Raw genomic sequence first — 20,664 nt, 5'->3', positions numbered from 1 at the left:
GGATTGGATGTCCCAGTCAGAGAACGGGTTACGTTAATTGGAGGAAACAAACCCACTAAGATTCCCACTGGTATTTGGGGACCTTTGCCAACAGGATACATGGGATTAATTTTGGGCAAAAGTCATCTTAACTTATAGGGCATTACTGTAGTCCCAGGAGTGTTGATTTTGATTGTGAAGGAGAAATTCAGGTAGTGGTAATGGCACAAGATCTTTGGGTTTTTGAACTGGGAAAATATATTGCTCAGCTGTTGCTTATTCCCTGTAAATTGCACCCTTCTCCACAAAAGGAGAAATGAGGGAATCGGATTTGGAAGTACAACTACATGGGAAGTTTATCACAACCCATAGTATCTAGTAGACCCACTTGTGCAGTGCAGATTGAAGAAAAGAAGTTGTGTGGGCTTATGGATATGGGAGCAAGAGACTGGTCTCTCATGGTAATAGATCTTGAGGACTGATTTTTTTTACTGTGCTGTTGCACAAGAAGAATAAGCCTTGATTTGTTTTCTCTGTGCCTTCTGTTAATCAGAAGGAGCCTGTCTCTTGTTATCAATGGAAAGTTTTACCCCGCGGTAATTAACCAAAGAGGCAGAAGCTGAAATACAGCTTGTGAAGCAGATGCTTCAGCAACGGCATGCCTCCTGGCTGCAGCCACAAAAGCCTTTGCTTTTGTTTCAGTTGATTTACTCATGTGGGGATGAGGGTATGCTTGTGTTTTTATAGGAAATGTACAAACCGTGTGGGTGCCCTCAAGATGTGTGCAACCATGGAACAGGAAACTGGAGGGACGCGTGGATCCCAACCACGGTCTTGGTTCCCCCAGTACGAGCCATGAGCCAGTTGAATTTGAATGTGAAGACTGAAGGAACCACCAACCAGCAATTAAGGGCTGCACAGCCTGCAATTGCCTTTCTCGATTAATTAAAAAACAAAGGGAGAGATGTTGCAGGCCGAAAGAGTGGGGATCATGATCAACTCAGTATACCACTGGAGGCTATATGAGTAAACAGCAAACTTTTCTCATAAATGCAGAATGTTGGCGAACTGACAAACTGCATCTGCCGCCCAGAAGGAATGCTGAGGGCAGCCATGCCCCAAGTGCAGTGTTTCTTGTGATTAGGCACATTTGAAGCCTGTTAGCAATAATGTGAACCTGTGATCAATCAAGCAGCTGAGCAATCGTTACCTGCTCCTCCCTGCTCTGCCTACCCAGTAAATATGAAGGGCTGTAGAAGCTCAGGGCTGCTGGCTTTGCTCACTAGAAGCAAGGGGCCCTCTTCTTTAAAACAGTTTCTTTTGTTTTAAGTTTTCATTTCTGCATTCGTCTCCCTTCATTCAGTCCTGTGGTAACCATAGTAACTGTGGCAAACCACAGCACTTTATTTCATATAAACAAATTTCTGAAGCTAGATATAGCATGACATAATTTTGAACTGTTTGAACTTCTGAATAACTAATGCACGTATTTTCAACATATAAAACAACTCCCTCTACATTAATGAAATATCTAACCCTACTAACCCTAATGTTTTCTACATTAGAGCTTGGGTAGCTTAAAGTTCTTTCCTTGCCAAAAATATTACCAGATATTACAGAAAGTATAAATAAAATGGGATTTGAATTTTCATTTCCCTTTTTCCATACAACTTCATTTTATTTTTGGGAATGTGATATGTCATTTTCTTAATGTTGCTATAATCTAAGTTATACTTAATCTAAGCCTTTAGCAATGATGACAGGTATTTGTATGCAGGTGATATTTATAGTCCTACAAAGTCTAACTTTTGGAAAATTAACTTGCATGTATTTTTATTTCATGACATACAGTAAATGTAACCTTCTCTATAAATATTTGATGTCTTACAGAAAATTTCAGTTTATTAGTTATAACGTCTCTTAATATATGCATACCACATTCATGTAGATTCATTTAGAGTTTGGTAACAAAATACAACTGAAACTGTTAAAAAGAATGTTCTGATTAGATCAGAGTCAAGACATAGTGGTCTTCATTCAAGGAGTAGATCTCCTGCCAAGAGTTTCTATCATAAAAGTAAAATATTACATTTTGAAATACTGTATCACAAACCAAAAATATTTTGGAAACTCTCCAGAGCCCATGGATTTATTGTGCTTTGCTTTTAAATCATACTGCAGCACAGATTATATTTTTAGATGATCTACAGTCTACTTATTTTGTTATGGCTGAAGTGATTCGGCTTGTTTTTGATATAAAACTATCAAATATGAGCCTTCTGTCCTCTAAAACATAACACTATACTTTGTGTGGGAGAAAAGGTCTTGTTAAAGACAAAATGTTCCCTTGAATTCCAGTATGAAATCTGTAATAAACTAACCTACTTTAGTTTTCACATTTAAAAAGTTTTCTTAATAGTAATTTTTTGGTTACATTAAGGAGGGTTGGAATTTTTGCCTATTTTTTAGGATTAGTCAGACTTTTTTCTTCACAGAAAAATGAAAAACTACATTTCTCTGAAATTTACTGATCTTTATGGTTTTTGCTTTAAAATATGTACCCCAGTTTCTGATCGCTACCAAAATTTTTGGTAGTATATAAATGAATATTAAGTAAATTTCATTCTAGATGACCAAAATGCTTTCTGTATTAGTGATAAAATGCATATGGTTTTCTAGTCTATAATCAAATGAAGGAAAGATCATAATGAATAAAAACTAAGATTTTCCAGATTCACTTGTTTCCAAGACACTTTATCACAGAAATCATATTTGCTATTATAAGATTAATTGGGCCAGGCACAGTGGCTCACGCCTATAATCCCAACACTTTCGGAGGCCGAGGGGGGCAGATCTCCTGAGCTCAGGAGTTCGAGACCACCCTGGCCAACATGGTGAAATACCCTGTCTCTACTAAAAATACAAAAATTAGCTGGGTGCAGTACATACCTGTAGTCCCAGCTGCTTGGGAGGCTGAGGCACAAGAATCGCTTGAGCCCTGGAGGCAGAGGTTGCAGTGAGCCATGATCATGCCACTGCACTCCAGCTTGGGATAAAGAGTGAGACTCCATCTCAAAAAAAAAAAAAAAAGTAATTGGCAATTAAGCTACAGACTTATAGTTATTGGCTGACTGTAGGTGAAAACTCTTATTTTTTTTTTCCTTGTTTAAAAATATTTCTGTCAATGCCATGGGAAAATTCTACCTTCAAAAACAAAAACTAAAATTATAAAAACTACCCAAGAATATGCTTGCATGTTAGCTTCTGGAGCAACCTCTACTGAGAAAAGGGTGAAAAGCTAATTACTATCATTCCTTATTATTCAGTAGCAGTTTAGTATTCAGAATTTAAAAGCTGAGAATAGTGCAACATATTGTTAGGCCCATATAAATCAGCAGTACAATAGGATTTTGTATGCTGAATATTATTTTGCAGGCTACATTTCAATACTGTATTCTGCTTAATAAAGGATATATGTAGGCCGGGCGCGGTGGCTCAAGCCTGTAATCCCAGCACTTTGGGAGGCTGAGGCAGGTGGATCACGAGGTCAGGAGATCGAGACCATCCAGGCTAACATGGTGAAACCCTGTCTCTACTAAAAATACAAAAAACTAGCCGGGCATGGTGGCGGGCGCCTGTAGTCCCAGCTACTCGGAGGCTGAGGCGGGAGAATGGCCTGAACCCAGGAGGCGGAGCTTTCAGTGAGCCGAGATCGCGCCACTGCACTCCAGCCTGGGCGACACAGCGAGACTCCGTCTCAAAAATAAAAATAAAAATAAAAAAAATAAAGGATATATGTAATAACAAGTTATGTCATTTATTCAATAAATATTTGTCGAGTATAAATATTTGACCTAGTACATGGTACAATATACTTTATCTCCCTTCTTAAGGGGTATAAAAATGATTATAATAGAACCTGTGCCTTTACATATAGATTAAGAGGGTAAAAGAGATATATAAATGACCACGATAAAAAAAAAAAGACGTGCTAAGTACCATAAGATATCTCAGGTCATGTATATAACTTGGAATAGGAAGAGAGAATTTCTGGCTTAGGTAATCAGAGAAGGTTTCATGTTATTTGCTGTGTGTTATGAAGAATGGATGGGATTATGGAAGTTGGAAATGTGAACAAAGGCCATTGCTGGTAGAAAGACTAGCACAAGCACTGAGGGTGTGAGGGTGTGTGTGAAGGCTTGTTTGGAGTAAAGCAAATTCTGTTTGGCAAGGGCAGTGAGTGAGAGGGGAAAGGGCCCAGATAATGGAGAATCTTGTGTGCCAGCTAAGATATTTAAATTAATGGGGGAGCCATGAGTGTTTTTTTGACTGAAGAGCAGCTTGATCAGATCCATTTCTTATATGATGTATCTAGAAGCTCTATGTTGCTTAGATAAGGAAGAAAAGGTAGGAGACCATAGATATGGTCACATCTATTAGGCTGTTGTAGCAATTCAAGGGAAATTTAATCTAAGAAAGTGGCAGAGGAAATGGAAAGGATGGTATATGTGGCAATGGCTGGGACTTGGGAATGAATGAACAAGGGTATACAGGGTGTAAAGGTCAAAGATGACTCCTTCCCTAGCTCAGGATGCGGCACAGATCTGGTGTTCAATAAATAAATATTTAAGTGACAATTTTGGGCTTAAATGACTGAAAGGATGGACAGAAATAGGAAAATCAAGAAGCTGTTTGAGGATGATAAGATCATTTGTATTTTAAATTGAGTTTGAGCTGCTGGCAGGATATATACATTGAAATGTCCTTAGAGAGTAGAAGCTGCAGAAATGGAACTTATTATAGAAATTGAGTGTGACAATATAGGCAGGAAACATAAAGAAGAAAGTTCAAAGGACAAGACCACTGGATATTGCTCAGGATTTAGCATAACAGAATTAAGAGGATCTACCAAGAAAACGGAATAGAGGTTAAAGAGATAGAGAATGTTAGGATAATAGAAACTGAGTAAAGAGAAAAGAATATTTACCAACAAAGTTGGTAAATGAAGAAATGTAAAGAAAATGAATATTGAGAAAGGACCACTGGGTTTCATTTTTGAAGAAACAGTTTTATTAGATGGTAGGTAAGATTGTAGGAAGTGAGGGAACGAGATGGGGTGAGGCTTGAGTATTGTCTGGCAAAGGAAAGGAAAAGGTAGGTGAGTAGCCTGAGGATTAGCAGACCAAGGGAAGGAATTTTTCAGGCTAGGGGAAAACTAAACATTTTTTATGAGTAATTGAATAACAATTTGACAAAGACGGGAAAATGAAGATGGACTTGGGGAGGCAGAGTGAGACACAGTAAAGAAAACTAAACATTTTTTATGAGTAATTGAATAACAATTTGACAAAGACGGGAAAATGAAGATGGACTTGGGGAGGCAGAGTGAGACACGGTAAAGAAACATGGTGGTCAAGATCTAGAGCACCTGTGTCCAGTAAGCCTGTCTGTAGTGATGAAAATCTTCTCTCTTTGCACTGCCCAATTCAGAAGCCGTGAACTGCATATGACTGCTGAGCACCTGAAATGTGGTGCCTTGTGCAGCTGGAACACTGAGATTTTAAAATTTCATTTAATATGAATTCATTTAAAATTAAGTCACCACATGTGGCTTGTGGCTACCTTATTGGGGAGCAAACATACAGTGTATAAATACAGTAATTAATAGCAGGAAAGAGGGTTGGACACTGAGGGATAAGGGACAAGTTCCAGAAAAAGTTTAAAGCACAGGTGGTAGTGTTTAAAGGAACTCATAGTCAAATAGTTTCATTCTTTCCCATAAAATAGGTGGCATCGTTTGCTGAGAAGGTTAAGGTAGGGAGCATGGGAAAGATTTTCGGCCATCCTCGTGGAGATTTCCAGTGGAGAACCTATGATAGATGAATCACAGACGCATTGTAGCCCTCCGGAGTTGAGAGTGTGCATTTGTTTTAGGTCTCTGCTTCCTTGTTGGTGACTTTTTTCAGTAACATTTCTAAACGTAAGAGAGAAAGGAAAAAAAGAAGGGCAGGGAGAGCAAGTTTAGTGGAGCTCTTTGAAAGGCTGGAATGCTGGTGAAGTAAATAAATGCTGACGATGAGCCCTTAACTAAGCACAAAGCAAGTAAAAATAGGAAAGGACATGGATAAAGACTCTAGAGCCACGAGGTCATGATAAGGGTGAAGATGTCAGACTAAGGAAGACGAGCAAGGCCATAAAATTTTCTGTTGTAAAATTGGTAGATTTTAGAGGTAGAATTTTCAACAGGAAATGAGATAAGAAAGAAATGTTCATCGTTGGGTAAGAGGACTATATAAAACAGATGTATATATTTCCAAATTTGTTGGGGAGGAATTTCAGCATCCCTTGATTTTTTTTTTTTCCCTCCAATGTGCTTGCAATATGGTCTTTGCTCCAGACTTGCTAACTGAACTTTGAATGCGTCGTCTTTTCTTAAATAATCCAGATTTGAGTAGTAAAGTTGGGATTTATCTTATCTATTTGCAGTGATATCCAAATTCATAAAAACTGAATTCAGAGCCAGCAGGGACCTATGAGATCATCTCATCTAATGTTTGGCTTTTGTAGATAAGGATACTGTAATCTCTTGATTCAGTGATTAGTTCAAGGTTACATAGCCAGTGAGTGATAGAGCTGAGACTAACTTCAAGTCTTCAGTGATTCCCTGCACTGGGCTATGACTTGGGCAGCATAATGCTCTGGTCTGAAGTTTTCAGTGGGTATGGAACTATTTGTACTCTGGAAACATCAAAATACAATATAGAATATTATCTTCAGAACTTTTGTATGATTAGTTTTTCTGAACCTATACTTCCAAATTACTAAAATATTAATCTGACCATACTGAAAGAAAAATCTTGCTGAAGCAGTATCTACAATATACCACAGTTTACTTATTCATAACTGTTTGACACTTAATGCTAAGAAAAAAGATAAACAGACAAGACTTTTAAATGTTAATAAATGTAACAGAATCCGGAATTGCATTTTTGACTAGGTGCAGCTGGGAAAGAGTTTGTTAATCAGCAGCTGTTTTATCACTTTTTTAAAAGTACCAAGTGTTGTGTGTCTCCTGCCGGCTCTGGTCTCTTTTTCCCTCCCCCATGCCCTTGTCTTCCTAATAATGAAGAAAGATACCTAAATAGTAGGATCTAAGACAAAAAGAATACTGTTTTCAGAAAATATTAGAACATTGTAAGGTCACTAGTACTTTTCTTTTCACTTTGAATAATATATTGAGGGAACATATTGAAGTAATTGGGAATAATATTTATTTATAAAATAATTGTGTCCCATGTGACAATACCAAAAGTGTACTTTAACTTGTCTATTTTTACATGGACCCCAAATGTTTAAATGAAGTGATTAGACATACAAATCTGTAATTTTGATTAAAATGTAAATAAGAATTTACAAGTTCTGAGTTAGAGAATACAGGTCTTTGGTTTTTGTGACACTTTATTTAATTTAAGGGATTTCTTTATAGGATCAACAACTCTAGAACCTTTGTTTGCATTTCTTGAAAGGAAAAGCACAGTGAAATAGGATTAGCTGCTTTAATAAAGTGAACCAAAATACTGTTCAGATGATCAAAGAGTGTTAAAATACCTTCATTTTTATTTTAATTCTTTAATTCCTTTTTGTCATGGGAATTTTTGGTATTACAACATTTGGCATACATATGACATGAAATCAGCATACCCTAAGATTTTAGGGACTGACTCCTTTAATATGTTTCCTCAAGTAAATATTTCACTGTTTTTCCCTGTCCTCTTCCTCCCAAGATTGGCTCTGTTTTAGGTGAATTAGGAGATACAGGGATGAAAGTTACCTTTCCTACCCTCCAGGAGCTCAGACATACAATGGTTCTCAAAATGTGGGTCCCAGAACAGCAGCAGCAGCAACATCCTGAGGACTTACTAGAAAAGCAAATTCTCAAGCCCTACCCCAGACCTTCAGAATCAGAATTTTGGGGGATGGGACTCAGGAATCTGTTTTCAGCAGCCCTCCAGGGAATCCTCCTGCACACTCAAGTTAGGAACCACTGGTCTAACGACCGGAACTTTATACCTTCCTTATTTTTAAAATTGAGATAGAAGTCACATACCAAAAAATTCGCCATTTTAAAGTAGACATTTCAGTGGTTTTTAGTGTTTTCACAAGACTGTGCAAACATCACCTTATCTAATTCTATAACATTTTCACCATCCAAAAATAAACTCCATACCTATTTGCAGTCACTCCACCCCTGTCTCCACCCCTCAGCGCCCAACAACCACTAACCTACATTTTGTCTCTATGGATTTGCCTCTGCTGGATATTTCATATAAATGGAATCATAAAATATGTGGCCTTTTGTTTCTTTCACTTAACACAGTGTTTTCAAGGTTCATCCGTGTTGTAGCATGTATCGGTGCTTCATTATTTTTATGGCTGAATAATATTCTATTGGATAGATGTACACATGTTGTTTATCCACTCATCACTTAATGGATATTTAGGTTGTTTCTACTTTTGGCAGTTATGAATAAGGCACTATGAACATTCATGTACAGGTTTTCGTATGAACATATTTTCTCTTGGGTATATACAGGCAGTTCTCATTATTTGTGGTAGTTTTGTTCATAAAGTCACTGCAAACACTGAATTAGTGAATACTGAATTACTGGTTCTCGGAGAAATACAGGATTAGGTTCTTGTAAGATTCTGGTCACATTTTCATCGATTGATCAATATATAACCTTGTTTTTATGTGTGTTTCTTTTTAAAGACATCTTATATTTATTGCTGATTCATTAACATTGAGTGCATGCCTAACAGCGCCATAACTCATGCCTGAACAAAGCAGCTTACCTAACCAGGTATATTTTCTGTATGTGACAAGGCCTGTCACAGCCTTCTTGCGCTTAGAAAGAGTAGGCAGCACTTCAGCATTACACTTGGGGGCTATTTGAAACAGTGAAATCACCAAAAAAAGCACAAAATATGAAAAACGTGGCACGAAATCAACCGGAAAAGGGAGACTTGTTTACAGTATGAGAGCCAAACACAAGAGGGTAGTCTTGTTTGGGTGACTCACATTTTTTACCACTCTGCCAATTCACATGTCTGAATGACTGTGAAAGCACCATGAGGATTATTTGGGGGTTACAAATAATTTATAGTGAATAATCATATTTGCAAATATAGAATCCACAAATAATGAGGATCAACTGTACTGGGAGTGGAATTGCTGGGTCATATGGTGGTTCTATGTTTAATATTTTGAGGAATTACCAAGCTATTTTTGTTTTTTTTTTGCAGAAGCTAAAGCATGTTATCTAATAAGATACCACTTATAAGTGGTTTTGATTTGTATTTCCCTAAATCACTAATGACGTTGAACATCTTTTCATGTGCATATTGGCCATTTGTATTTCTTCTTTAGAGATGTGTCTATTCAAACACTTTACCTCTTTTAAATTGGATTATTTGTCTTTTTATTGTTGAGTTGTAAGAGCTTTTAAATATATATTCTGAATACTAGACTCTTAGATATATGACTTGCAAATATTTTCTCCCATTCTCTGTTTTCATTTTCTTGATCATGTCTTTTGATCTTCAAAAGTTTATCTTGATGAAGTCCAATTTTATCTATTTTTTCTTTGATTGCTTATGCTTTTGAAATTTTTGAAACTGCTATCCTCATATAGTTACTCAGTACATCCTGCTAAAAGAATTGCATACACATTTTTATTACCGAAGTCATGAAGAGTTAGATTTCACGGTTTCAATAAATTACAACTTACTTGCTAAGGGATGTCATTTGTAAATTTAAACCATTTGTTTGTAGTATTTAAGAGATTTTTATGTTGTGGTTGTGGGATTTTAAATACTGGCATCATGAGGGCCAACATTTATAAAAAGCAGTGTCAAAGTTACTTAACAAACTGCTGTTTTTGTTTGGAAAATGGAAGAAAAATACTTAAAACTGGCTCTAACATTTTAAAAGAAGATTCGCCTCTTTTTAAAACCATGAACTTTCTGTCCTAAAAGTAGGGTCTCAAGCCATTTGTGAAAGAACACAGGAATCCCTGGAACTTGGAAATAAATGCAGATTGGTGTTTATTTATGTTATTTTAAATGTAGTAGCACTGTGTGTTAGAAAACTGAATCTGTAACACTTAAGTCAGGCTAAGCAAGCAAATAATATCAGCTAACATGGCTTTAATCTACTAAGTAACTTAAAATCCAAAAGATCAAAGGAAGTTATAACTAAAAACAGTCCTTCATGCAATTTCCCTGTGGAAGCAGGAAAAGGCTAGAAATTACATGTCACCTTCATATCCTGGCTTGCTGACCTTGTGCTCAGATCAAGCCCCTCTGTATGCCAGCTGTTACCATTATTAAGACCTTGCCCCAAGGGGTTAAGTAGGAGAAAAACTCTCCTGTCCTATTGGAGAGCAAACACTGAAAGTTCCAGCCCCTAACATGCCTAATTCAAAGCAATCTGCATGTGCTTGTCATTCAGTCTGTCCTGCCGCTCTGTGGAGCTGCTCCTGCCAACTCATTGCTTTCTGCTGTGCTGTGATCCTGCAGTCAGTTGCCGCTGTTGCTACTGCAATCATTTGCACCAAACTGAGCCAGAGAAGTTCCCTCTTTTAACATAAAGGTAATACATTTACTCTTGCTGTGTGAATATGTGTGTGAGAAATGCGTGTGAATTTGTTATTTTAGGAGAATTTATTTAAAAACTGAACTTCGTTTCTAGGAGTGTATTTAAAATTCCAGCTGACTGTTTTTTTTTTTCCCAGTGTAAACTTTGAACGGCATTTGGCATTTTAACACATTAAAATCTTGTGAAGTTTATTTAAATTGTAGTCTAACACCGTAAGGTAAGGCCAGCCATTTCATAAGTTTATTAAAATGTCATGTCTTTGTAAAGTTGGAAGGAGACCTAAGCTTTAAAGAAGTTTGTTTTATACTTTGAGATTCTTATTTAACTACTATCTAAATCAGAAAATTTTGAAAATATGTGCTTGCCATTGCTAGATGATAGAAAAATAAAAGTAGCGTTGTAGGAATCACAGTCACTTTTGTGAATTAAATGTTATAATAAAATAGAAAATTATTAGCATCTTCCGTCCTGCAAAGAGAGTAGTTTGGTGAAGATACCCTCTGGTGAACTAAACTTCAACAGCAAGTAATTCTTATCAGAGTTCATTTCAGATACACAGCTTGGTAAAGGCCTTCAAGCTATGTTTTAGTTGTTTAAATGTTTCATGCATTATATGGTAACTACAATAGTGACTACATTATGATTAGATTTACTATATTTAAAGTACAAGTCAAAATATATTTGCTATATTGACTTTTGCTTAAAATGAGAATGGATAATTTATTTGCAACTGGTAGAAAAATTCATATTAGTTTAACGTGAAATATGTTTATGTTTGGTGTAAAATATACATTAAAAATTAAACAGAAATTTAGTGAAAACTGAGTATTTCTTGCACATCACTGATCATAAATGACTTTATTCAATGATAATCCAAGAAATAGAGAAAATACTTTACAATTTGCTAAAAAATTTTACTAATAGGTATTCTTGTGGAACGAAAAAGAATGAAACGTGTCCTTTTTACCCACAAAAGGTTATTTTAGATCATACTATTTATAATTAAGAAAACTACAGTTTGATGGCTGGGAAATCACTAAACTATGTAAATAAGCTCTAAATTTATGAGTGTTTCACTTGCAGGTAGTGGGTTTTCTACTTCCCGTGGTTTTAATATCTGGCGACACATTTCTACTTTCTAAAATGTTAAAACTCTTTTTGCATTATTTCATGTTTTTTTTAGTCTTGCATCTCCAATAGATTATCTTAGATTGCTTTTATTGCCAACATATCAAATATTGGGATATTTTATTGATTTTACTTTATTTGGAACTTTTTGTTTTAGTATTAAAAAGATATTTTTATGTATCTTCTATGCATCATATAGCTCACATCTTAGACCTCAATTTTAGAATTGTTATCATGAACTATTTGCATTGATTATGAAAAAATGTGTAATGTTTTCAGTGTCTGAAATGATTGACCTACAAAGTAGTCTAGAAAATACATGTTTACTTTAATTCAGTCTGGGAAATACGTATTATAAAGTGGATTCATCCAAAATTTAAATCTAATCTCACTTGCTTTGCAGTTTATATTGAAGCGGTTGAGCCTTTTAGGGAAATCTGCTTTTCAGTGTTTGCTATGCATCACTTCTTTACCTTCTGTTCTAACTGCTTTGAGTTCTGGGGCTGGATCTGAGCATTCTTGCTGTATGATTCTTGTAATTCAGTGTGGATGATGGACAGCCTTGACATACAGATGATATGAACATTTCTATTTTTGAAAAAAATGCAATTCCTGATTACATTCTAACACAAGAAGCAAAACCGAGTTGTTTAGGATCAAGACATATGAGCTCCTTAGTCTATCAGCCTTTTGGAAAAAATATAAGACAGAGCAACTAAAATAAATTAGAAAAGCTAGACTCGGAGAAGATGGTGGCTTTTTGTTCCCTCCTTCTTGATTTCTATTGTCTTATTTTAATCACTATTAAACAGGCTTATGTATTACAGGCTCATATTTAGATTCCAAGAAAACTGTATAAGGAACCTAGTAGGTGCTTACCAAAATGATTGCTACGTAAGGACATTTAACTGAAAAATATGATTTAATTATCTTTGTAAGCAAACAAGAATCCCACACAATAGTAAATGTAATTTCAGTTCATCTAATATATACAAGAAAGCAAACAGCAGAACTCATGAGCATTTATAGTAATAATTTAAGGAATAGAGAAAGATTTATAAAAGTTGCACCCAGGCTCTTATTAAGAGTTAATTTACTGATTCAATTCAAGTAAGAATAAAGTCTTTATAAATTTGATGTTTTTCTAAGCTTGAAGCAAATCTCAGAGTTTTCTTTAATTGTGTTTTATACAAATACCTTGAGTGATGTTTCCCAGGTTGCTCAGTAGACTAAAGGATACTCATAAGACATTATTTGCTGGACTCTGCAGGGAAGAACCCATTTGGGGAGCTGCTCTAGGAAATTTGATTTGCTGCTTCTCAAACTTCACAAAACAGCAGGGAGTGGGGTATTAGATACTAAACATTTGTGGGAAAAGTTTAGATTATTCTAAGTGTGGTATTAAAAAACAACACACTACCATCTAAATCAAACAACTTTTAAGTGCTTTATGGTGATTGATCTCAGTTTTTGGCTTTATGAAGGACATTTTTAAAATTCTCTCACATTCTTTTGCCTAACAATGTGTGGGAGTAAAATTTTCTTACTTTGATTTACCTCAGTGATGTTTTTTTCCCCCTTTGGGCTGCTAAGTTTTGAGGTTTTGAGATGTGTGAAGTATTAAACATGCATGGTATCTTTTAGACATGCTTGTGATGTGTTCAACAACATTTGTTAAGCTCAGTAATAGGATCCTGTTTCTACTGGGGAAGAGCTATAGTGATACAGATAGATTGCTCAGTTGTAAAGCTGCCCATTTTGTGAATTTAGTTGAGACAAAATAGTTTCAAATGAAATCTCATGGCCTAAAGACACACCTATCACATCTTAAGGCTCCTGTTTATTAACAAACCATCTTGTAATTTTTATTTGGTGGGTATGTGAGGCTAAATAACAGTCCTGGTATCTGCAGATTGTCTAACCCTAGAATTGGAAAGTTTAAGATGCTTAAAATGCCACCAGAAATCTTTTTTTTTTTTTTTTTTTTTTTTCCTGGCATGGAACTTTAGGGAACATACTCTTTTATTAGAGGATCTTGAGCCTTCATTTTAGAGACTGACCAGACATTGAGGACATACTTTTTCTTGAGTGTTAAATAAACTCATTAGTCAAATTAGCTACTTCCCAGATTTTCTTCAAAAGATTAATAAATAATAAAGGCTTTATGGCAACTTGTTTCACATTTCCACAACATTGTTCCACATAAAGTCTGCACTGTTGTCTTGCTTGAGCTAGTATCTTATTAAGGCTTTCTCCTTGCTGCACCCTTGTCCCCACCCTTCCAGCTTAAGAAGTACTGCAGATGAAATCTCTTTTCATTGTAACAAGAGCAATAAAAAAAAGTAAAAATAGTATAAACTTAGAGTGCCAGGTCCAACTGTTTTCTAATATGCAACAATATTCTGCATTTCAAGCAGTATTTTCGGAATGTTGAATATTTTGAGTGGCAGTTGCTTGCTCTTATAAGTTGATCAGCATTAATTATATAAAGTATAAATCAGTGGCTCTCAGCTCTGACTGCATGTTAAAATCACCCAGGATGCTTTAAAAAATGCTAATGGCCACACTTCGGTACAATATGAATTAAATCAGAACCTCAATCTCTGGGGCCAGGACCCTTTTATCATAATTTTTTTAATATTACTGCAGTGATTCAAATGTGCAGCCAGGGATGAGACTGCTGTGATAGACTTGTAATTTTGTGAATATTCATATTTAATGCATACCTTAAGACTTGTAGCAGAGCCTAGTTAAATGTTTTGGCTAGTTTTAGGGTTAGATAACTGCTTATATAGGAGAACTTTGTAGAATTGTTTTAAAGTGACCATTGTTTGACATCCCTGATTATAGAAAGTTTCTCTAGTTTTATTTTGTATATTTTTGGTTATACAGTTTCACATAATTCTCCAAACTTAGGGTTCAAAAGAAATCAGTGCAGCTTAATGGAATTTAAACTCATCTGAAATAGAAGTGCAAAGCTATAAGAAGTCTCCCCTACCTCTTTCTTTCCAGCATTGATGCTTATGGGCACAGTACTTACAACTGAGTGTGGAGAGAAGTGGTGAATATTACATGGAATGATAATTTTTGTGGATGAACCTGGAAAAGAGATCTCTGAAAAGTGCTTTAATAATTGCAATATTGTGAGAGTGCTCTTGAAATATGTATTTAGGAAGATAAGTGTTTATGCTAAATGGAGAATATCACTGATATCATTTATCTGAGATTGAAAGAGGTAAACTTCATTTTATACCCACATTTCTGTTCCCACATTGACCAAAGGTACATTGGATGTAAAACAAAATGACAAAAATGAAATTGATGTTTCTACAACCCTGAAATTTCTCTCACTCGCCCCTATATATGAAAATTTCTGCTTTTACAACCTAACTCATTTCTAGCAGTAATACTGCTTTCCAAATGTAGGGCTTTCAAATTTGTTATGGCAGATACACTGCAATATCATTAAGGTTATTTTACTTTCATATTTTTTGTTGTAACTCTAGGGGGAAACTTTATCTGGAAACTTTAATTTTTCTTCTGTATCATTAAGCTGTTTGTAAATACCATGAATATTGAAACAAAACATTTACAGTTTATCTATATATCTTAGTGCCTCTATCAATATATATCATGTATGTAATTATATTAATAGAGGTTATCTAAAACCGTTAGGTGTATTTCATTTTCAAAGGTGGTGCTTATCATCAGAAGTTGAAACTACCCATAAATTGAATATTAAGAACAGTATGTTCTCATTGTAAAAGAATGCTAACCTTCATTTTCATATTTCCTGGAACTCAGTTTGCTTTCTCCTAGTGTGGCAGAAAGCTAACTAATACCTAGGAGGCTCTTATGAAATATATATTTAGTGGTATAGATCTTCAAATATATAATGTTGTTTCTTTGGGAAAATGGCCTTCAACTTATTGCAGTTTATGCTTAAGGGGAATACTAGAATTAACACCTTATTTTTGTATAGTCCTCTGCAATATACAAAATGTTTATGAGTGATTTTGTGAAGCTATTTATAAGTATTCTCATGAAGGACAGTTTAACAGTAGAAAGTTTACAACCTTAAAGGAAAATAAGAAAATGTAATTTGTCTCAGAAGGGAAAAAGATTATATTTCTGCATTTAAAACCATCCTTTCTAGTTCCTTACAAATGTCTGTTTCTTTCATTAAAGATACAGATTTTGCTGTAACGTCACAATTACATTATTCTTAAATAGTCAGTATACTACATAACAACAAAGATCAATCCATTGCTTCTTTTTTAAAGTTTGCATAATATGATATATGGATGGATAACACCTTTCCTTAATTTAGTGAAATATGTCTCTGACACTCTTGATTGCTGAATTGTACCTTTTAAAACAATCTTGGGAAATATCGAATTCATAGGCTACTTTTCATGTGGACCTTCAGACAGAATTTTACATCAGTAGCCTCTTGTGGTCCTATAAAAGCTAGTTGGACTTGGCATTGCTCTAGAGGCATCTTGAGGTAGTGGAAAAGCCTTACCTTTAGAGTCATACTGGTCTTGAGATTGAATCATGTGATTTGGATTAGTTACTTTAATATTTTTGATTCTCAGTTTTCTCTGTAATGGGTTTAATAATAAATTCATAGGGGTATTGTGAAAAAAGTGACTTGACATAGTGAGATGATTTTTAAAAATCTTAATAGCCTTTTGAAGGGAAAAGTATTCCTAGAGACAAAACTTGCCTGATTTGGCTTCTACATAGCCCCTCTACAGAAATGCTTACAGTTCTTTATCAATTTCTGTTGGCATTTAGAGCAGCTACTTATTTCTCTGGCCATAACACTAAATGTTAATAGGCCAACATGGTACCAGTAATCAGAAATTAGTCCATCATTTTAGGATAAGCATGAAGCAATTGTAGAGGAACCATTTCATATTAAAACAGGTTTGGTAAATAATGGATACAGGTATCACCAGACTGCCTTTATACCTGATGTAAAGAAAGACTTAAGGTCTCTTTATATATCCATCTTTTAATATCTAGTGCCACTTGAGAGGGAAAAATGTGTGTCTCAGTTAACTGGGCAGGTGCTTCAGTCCATGTATATGAGTTGCACTAAAGAGATCAAAATCCTAACAGCTGTTGTTTGCATGCACGAAAAACAGTTTGGGAGTCATGATACAAGCCATGATTAAACTTGATTATCAATTAGAACCTCCGTTGTTAAATTTGTTACATTTCTCTGCCTTAAATAGAAAAATGGGCCTTTATTTCTGTCAGTTGTTAACATTCCCTACTTATTTTTGTTCGTTCTGATTTAATTGTGCGTATCTTGCCATACCTGAGGTGTAATTCTCTTGTAGTCTCCTCACCTAGTTTGTGGTTTTCTCTTACTATGCAAAATATATTCCAGTTATCAGCAGTATGGACATGTTGTTGGAGACTTGTTGCCCTACCCCTGATGTACTGTATCAAATCTTTATTCTAACTACATCTCTAGGTGATCCTCATATTTGGAAGCTCTGGTTTGGTGTTTTGTATTTATGTAATGAAACTGCTATAGGGAGCATGACTCTTCTGAAAAAGATGGTTGGCTACAACAAGGGATCTTGTTGGTGATCCAGTCTTGGTATTTATTCTTAAGTTTGGTATTAGGAATCTGGTGAAGCAAAGAGTTATTCTAAAATATATCATGTGAGTGTACAGAATACAGTTTATCAGAAAGCTCTCAAAACCTTGGCATTATGCTTCCTAGCTTCACCATTTATCATCAGTGTGTGACTTTGAGCACCTTACTTAGAATCTCTGTGTTGTTTTCTCTTGCAAAATGGAGTGGTAATGCCTGCCCCCCACCCCCGTTTTTCCAGAGGGCTATTAGGAGGATCAACTCAAGTGAGATCATTTGTGAGAAAGTGCTTTGGAAATAGCAAAGAGGTGTACAATGGTAATAGTTGATGGGGATGAAAATGGTGTTCTTTCAGGCTATATGATCCCTGTGTTTGTTAAGGATAGTGATGGCTTTGCTAAGTGGTTACTGTGGTAATTGGAACAGGTCTGTGTATTCTCTTCAACAGTACATTTAGATTTTACCTTGGCAGTTTTCTGGCCACACTAGCAGTTCTGACCGCCAATTCCAAGTAGCTGCTATGAGGTTTTCTTAACGCTATTTGTATTCTGGGAGCCATCTAGTTTGATTGCATCCTTTGTACAAATTGTGTGTCATTAACATATTTTGGTGTATGATGCAGTCATGTGCCACATAAGGACATTTTGGTCAGTGATAGACCACATATACCATGTTGGTCCCATGTTATAATGGAGATGAAAAACTCCTATGGCCTAGCCATGGTAACACTGGAGTGCAGCACATTACCTTTTTATGTTTAGATATGTTTATCATCATTTTTTATTATTTATGTTTAGATATGTGTAGTAGACAAATACCTGCATTACAGTTGTCTACAGTATTTAGTACAGTAACATGCTGTATAGGTTTGTAGCCTAGAAGCAATAGACCACGCCATATAGCCTAACTGTGGCTACAGCATCTAGGTTTATGGAAGTCCACTGTGATGACCACACAATGGTGAAATCACCCGATGACGCATGTCTCAGGACATGTCCCCATCCTTAGGTGATATATGACTGTCTGTTGACAAATGAAATTATCATAATCCTGACAGCATTTTCAATGAGATGCAACTTTTTGTCTGAAGCATTATTATTTCCATTTATTATATATTTGTATATTTCCTGAGTTCCAAACAAGAGTCGATGTCATTATTTTGAACCATCTAATCACATGAACTCTGACACTTTTCTCTTTACATTTCAGTATGATTGAAATGTCTCTCTATGTATACACATATATAGATATATAGATACACATATATAGATATATATACACACATATACACATATATAGATATATATACGCATATATATACGCATATATTATATATATATATATATGTATTTTTAAGATGGAGTCTTGCTTTGTCGCCCAGGCTGGAGTGCAGTGGCATGATCTCAGCTCACTCCAAGCTCCGCCTCCCAGATTCACGCCATTCTCCTGCCTCAGCCTCCCGAGTTGCTGGGACTATAGGCACCCGCCACCACGCCTGGCTAATTTTTTTGTATTTTTAGTAGAGATGGGGTTTCACCGTGTTAGCCAGGATGGTCTCGATCTCCTGACCTCGTGATCCATCCGCCTCAGCCCCCCAAAGTGCTGGGATTACAGGCATGAGCCACCGCGCCCGGCCCCTCTCTATACTTCAATATATCAATTTACTTCTGTTACATATTATACAAGGGTATTACAAGGGTGTGTGTGTGTGTATATATATGTATACATACATAGTGTTATATATACAAGGGTATTAACATTCTTGTGTTATATAGCCCATTATGGTTTTCAAAACATTTCTACCTTCTCACAGTAATCCTATGAAATGTATATTTTAAAATTTAATCAAAAGATGGTTTTTGGCCAAAGACCTTGTAGCCCCAAAACTGCTAAATCATTCTGGACATTAAAATGTTGGCTAAAAAGGTAAAATAGGGGATATGAGATTAGAGGCTTTGAATTTATTAATATTGGCATGTTATATTCATGAACAGCAGGAAATGCACTAAAATATCTTGGTGTGGGCCCATCACATCTCAAGCCAATGCTTCAATAATAGCTTGCTTTTTTTCTTTTTTTGGCATTCTCCTGTGTGTTATGGCCCTGGGAGAACAGGCGATTTCAACAATAGCTGTTTTTTGTGTGTGGGTTTTTTTTTGAGACAGGGTCTGACTCTATCACCCAGGCTAGAGTGCAGTGGTGTGCTCTCAAGCTCAGTGCAACCTTCATCTCTTGGGCTCAAGTGATCCTCCCATTTCAGCCTCCCAAGCAGCTGGGACTACAGGTAAGCAACACCATGCTCAGCTAATTTTTAAATTTTTTTTGAGATAAGGTCTCACTATATTTTCAGGCTTATCTCAAATTCCTGGGCCCACACAGTCCTCCTGCCTCAGCCTCCCAAAATGCTGGGATTACAGGCATGAGCCTCAGTGCCCAGCCTCAACATAGCTGTCTTTTAAAGTTACTCATTATATTTTACCCAAAACCGATTTTAAACTTTCACTATAAATATTACTATCACTGCATTCATAATCATGTACCATTATACTTATCACAATAGTTTGACAAATGTAAAGGTATTAACACTCTCTTTCAGGAACTCCTTATTCCACTCCTTTTTATACTTATGCTTCCTCTATCATGTCTTTCCTATTAGTTCCCTCCATCTTAGGTTCAGACTGGATTTTTTCCTTGTGTATCTCAGTTCTAAAGAAAAAGGAGGCTGAACATGGTGGCTCATCCTGTAATCCTAGCACTTTGGGAGGCTGAGGCAGGAGGATTGCTTGAGCTCAGGGGTTTGAGACCAGCGTGGACAACATAGGAGACCCTATCTCTACAAAAAAATTTAAAATTAGCATGACATGATGGTACATGCCTATGGTCCCAGCTACACAGGAGGCTGAGGCAGGAGGATTGCTTGGGCCTGCAAGGTCTAGGCTGCCAGAGCCATGATCGCACCATTGCACTCCAGCGTGGGCAACAGAGCAAGACCCTGTCTTAAAAAAAAAGCGGGGGAAGGAAAAAAGGGATGAACGGGGGAAGGGATGATCTTTCTCTGTACGGGCCTTAGGGTCAACTCTTGATGTCAGAGTGAAATACTTTCCTATTCTGGCTGGTCATCTGAACACCTACCCAAATGCATCCATTGAACTTAAATAATCTATAGACATTTCATAAAATATTTTTTCTGTTTTTACTTCTAAATTTTTTACCTGTAGTTTTTACTTATTTATGAGGTCAAATTGATTAGTCCCATGTTATGATTAAAGAAATGGAATCAGAGAAC

The 20,664-nt window shown here is 36.0% G+C and overlaps 1 protein-coding gene across 7 annotated transcripts in view; it reads left to right on the top strand.

The window, feature by feature from the left end:
• Positions 1-20,664, top strand: part of DISP1 (dispatched RND transporter family member 1) — a 198,829-nt gene that overhangs the window by 112,111 nt on the left and 66,054 nt on the right. The window contains exons 2-3 of one of the 7 annotated variants that reach the window (XM_050780072.1): positions 10,490-10,630; positions 10,773-10,853. The exons of 5 other annotated variants lie outside the window; for them this stretch is intronic. The gene's annotated coding sequence lies outside the window, so the exon portion shown is untranslated. Of the gene's footprint in view, positions 1-10,489; positions 10,631-10,772; positions 10,854-18,737; positions 19,663-20,664 lie in introns of those variants that run through there. One more of the 7 variants, XM_050780060.1, reaches the window with a different exon arrangement.

Source organism: Macaca thibetana, chromosome 1, assembly GCF_024542745.1.
Source record: "Macaca thibetana thibetana isolate TM-01 chromosome 1, ASM2454274v1, whole genome shotgun sequence".
Lineage (NCBI taxonomy): Eukaryota > Metazoa > Chordata > Mammalia > Primates > Cercopithecidae > Macaca > Macaca thibetana.
Note: the sequence above shows the minus strand (reverse complement) of the source record. Positions and strands in the feature narration are given on the sequence as shown.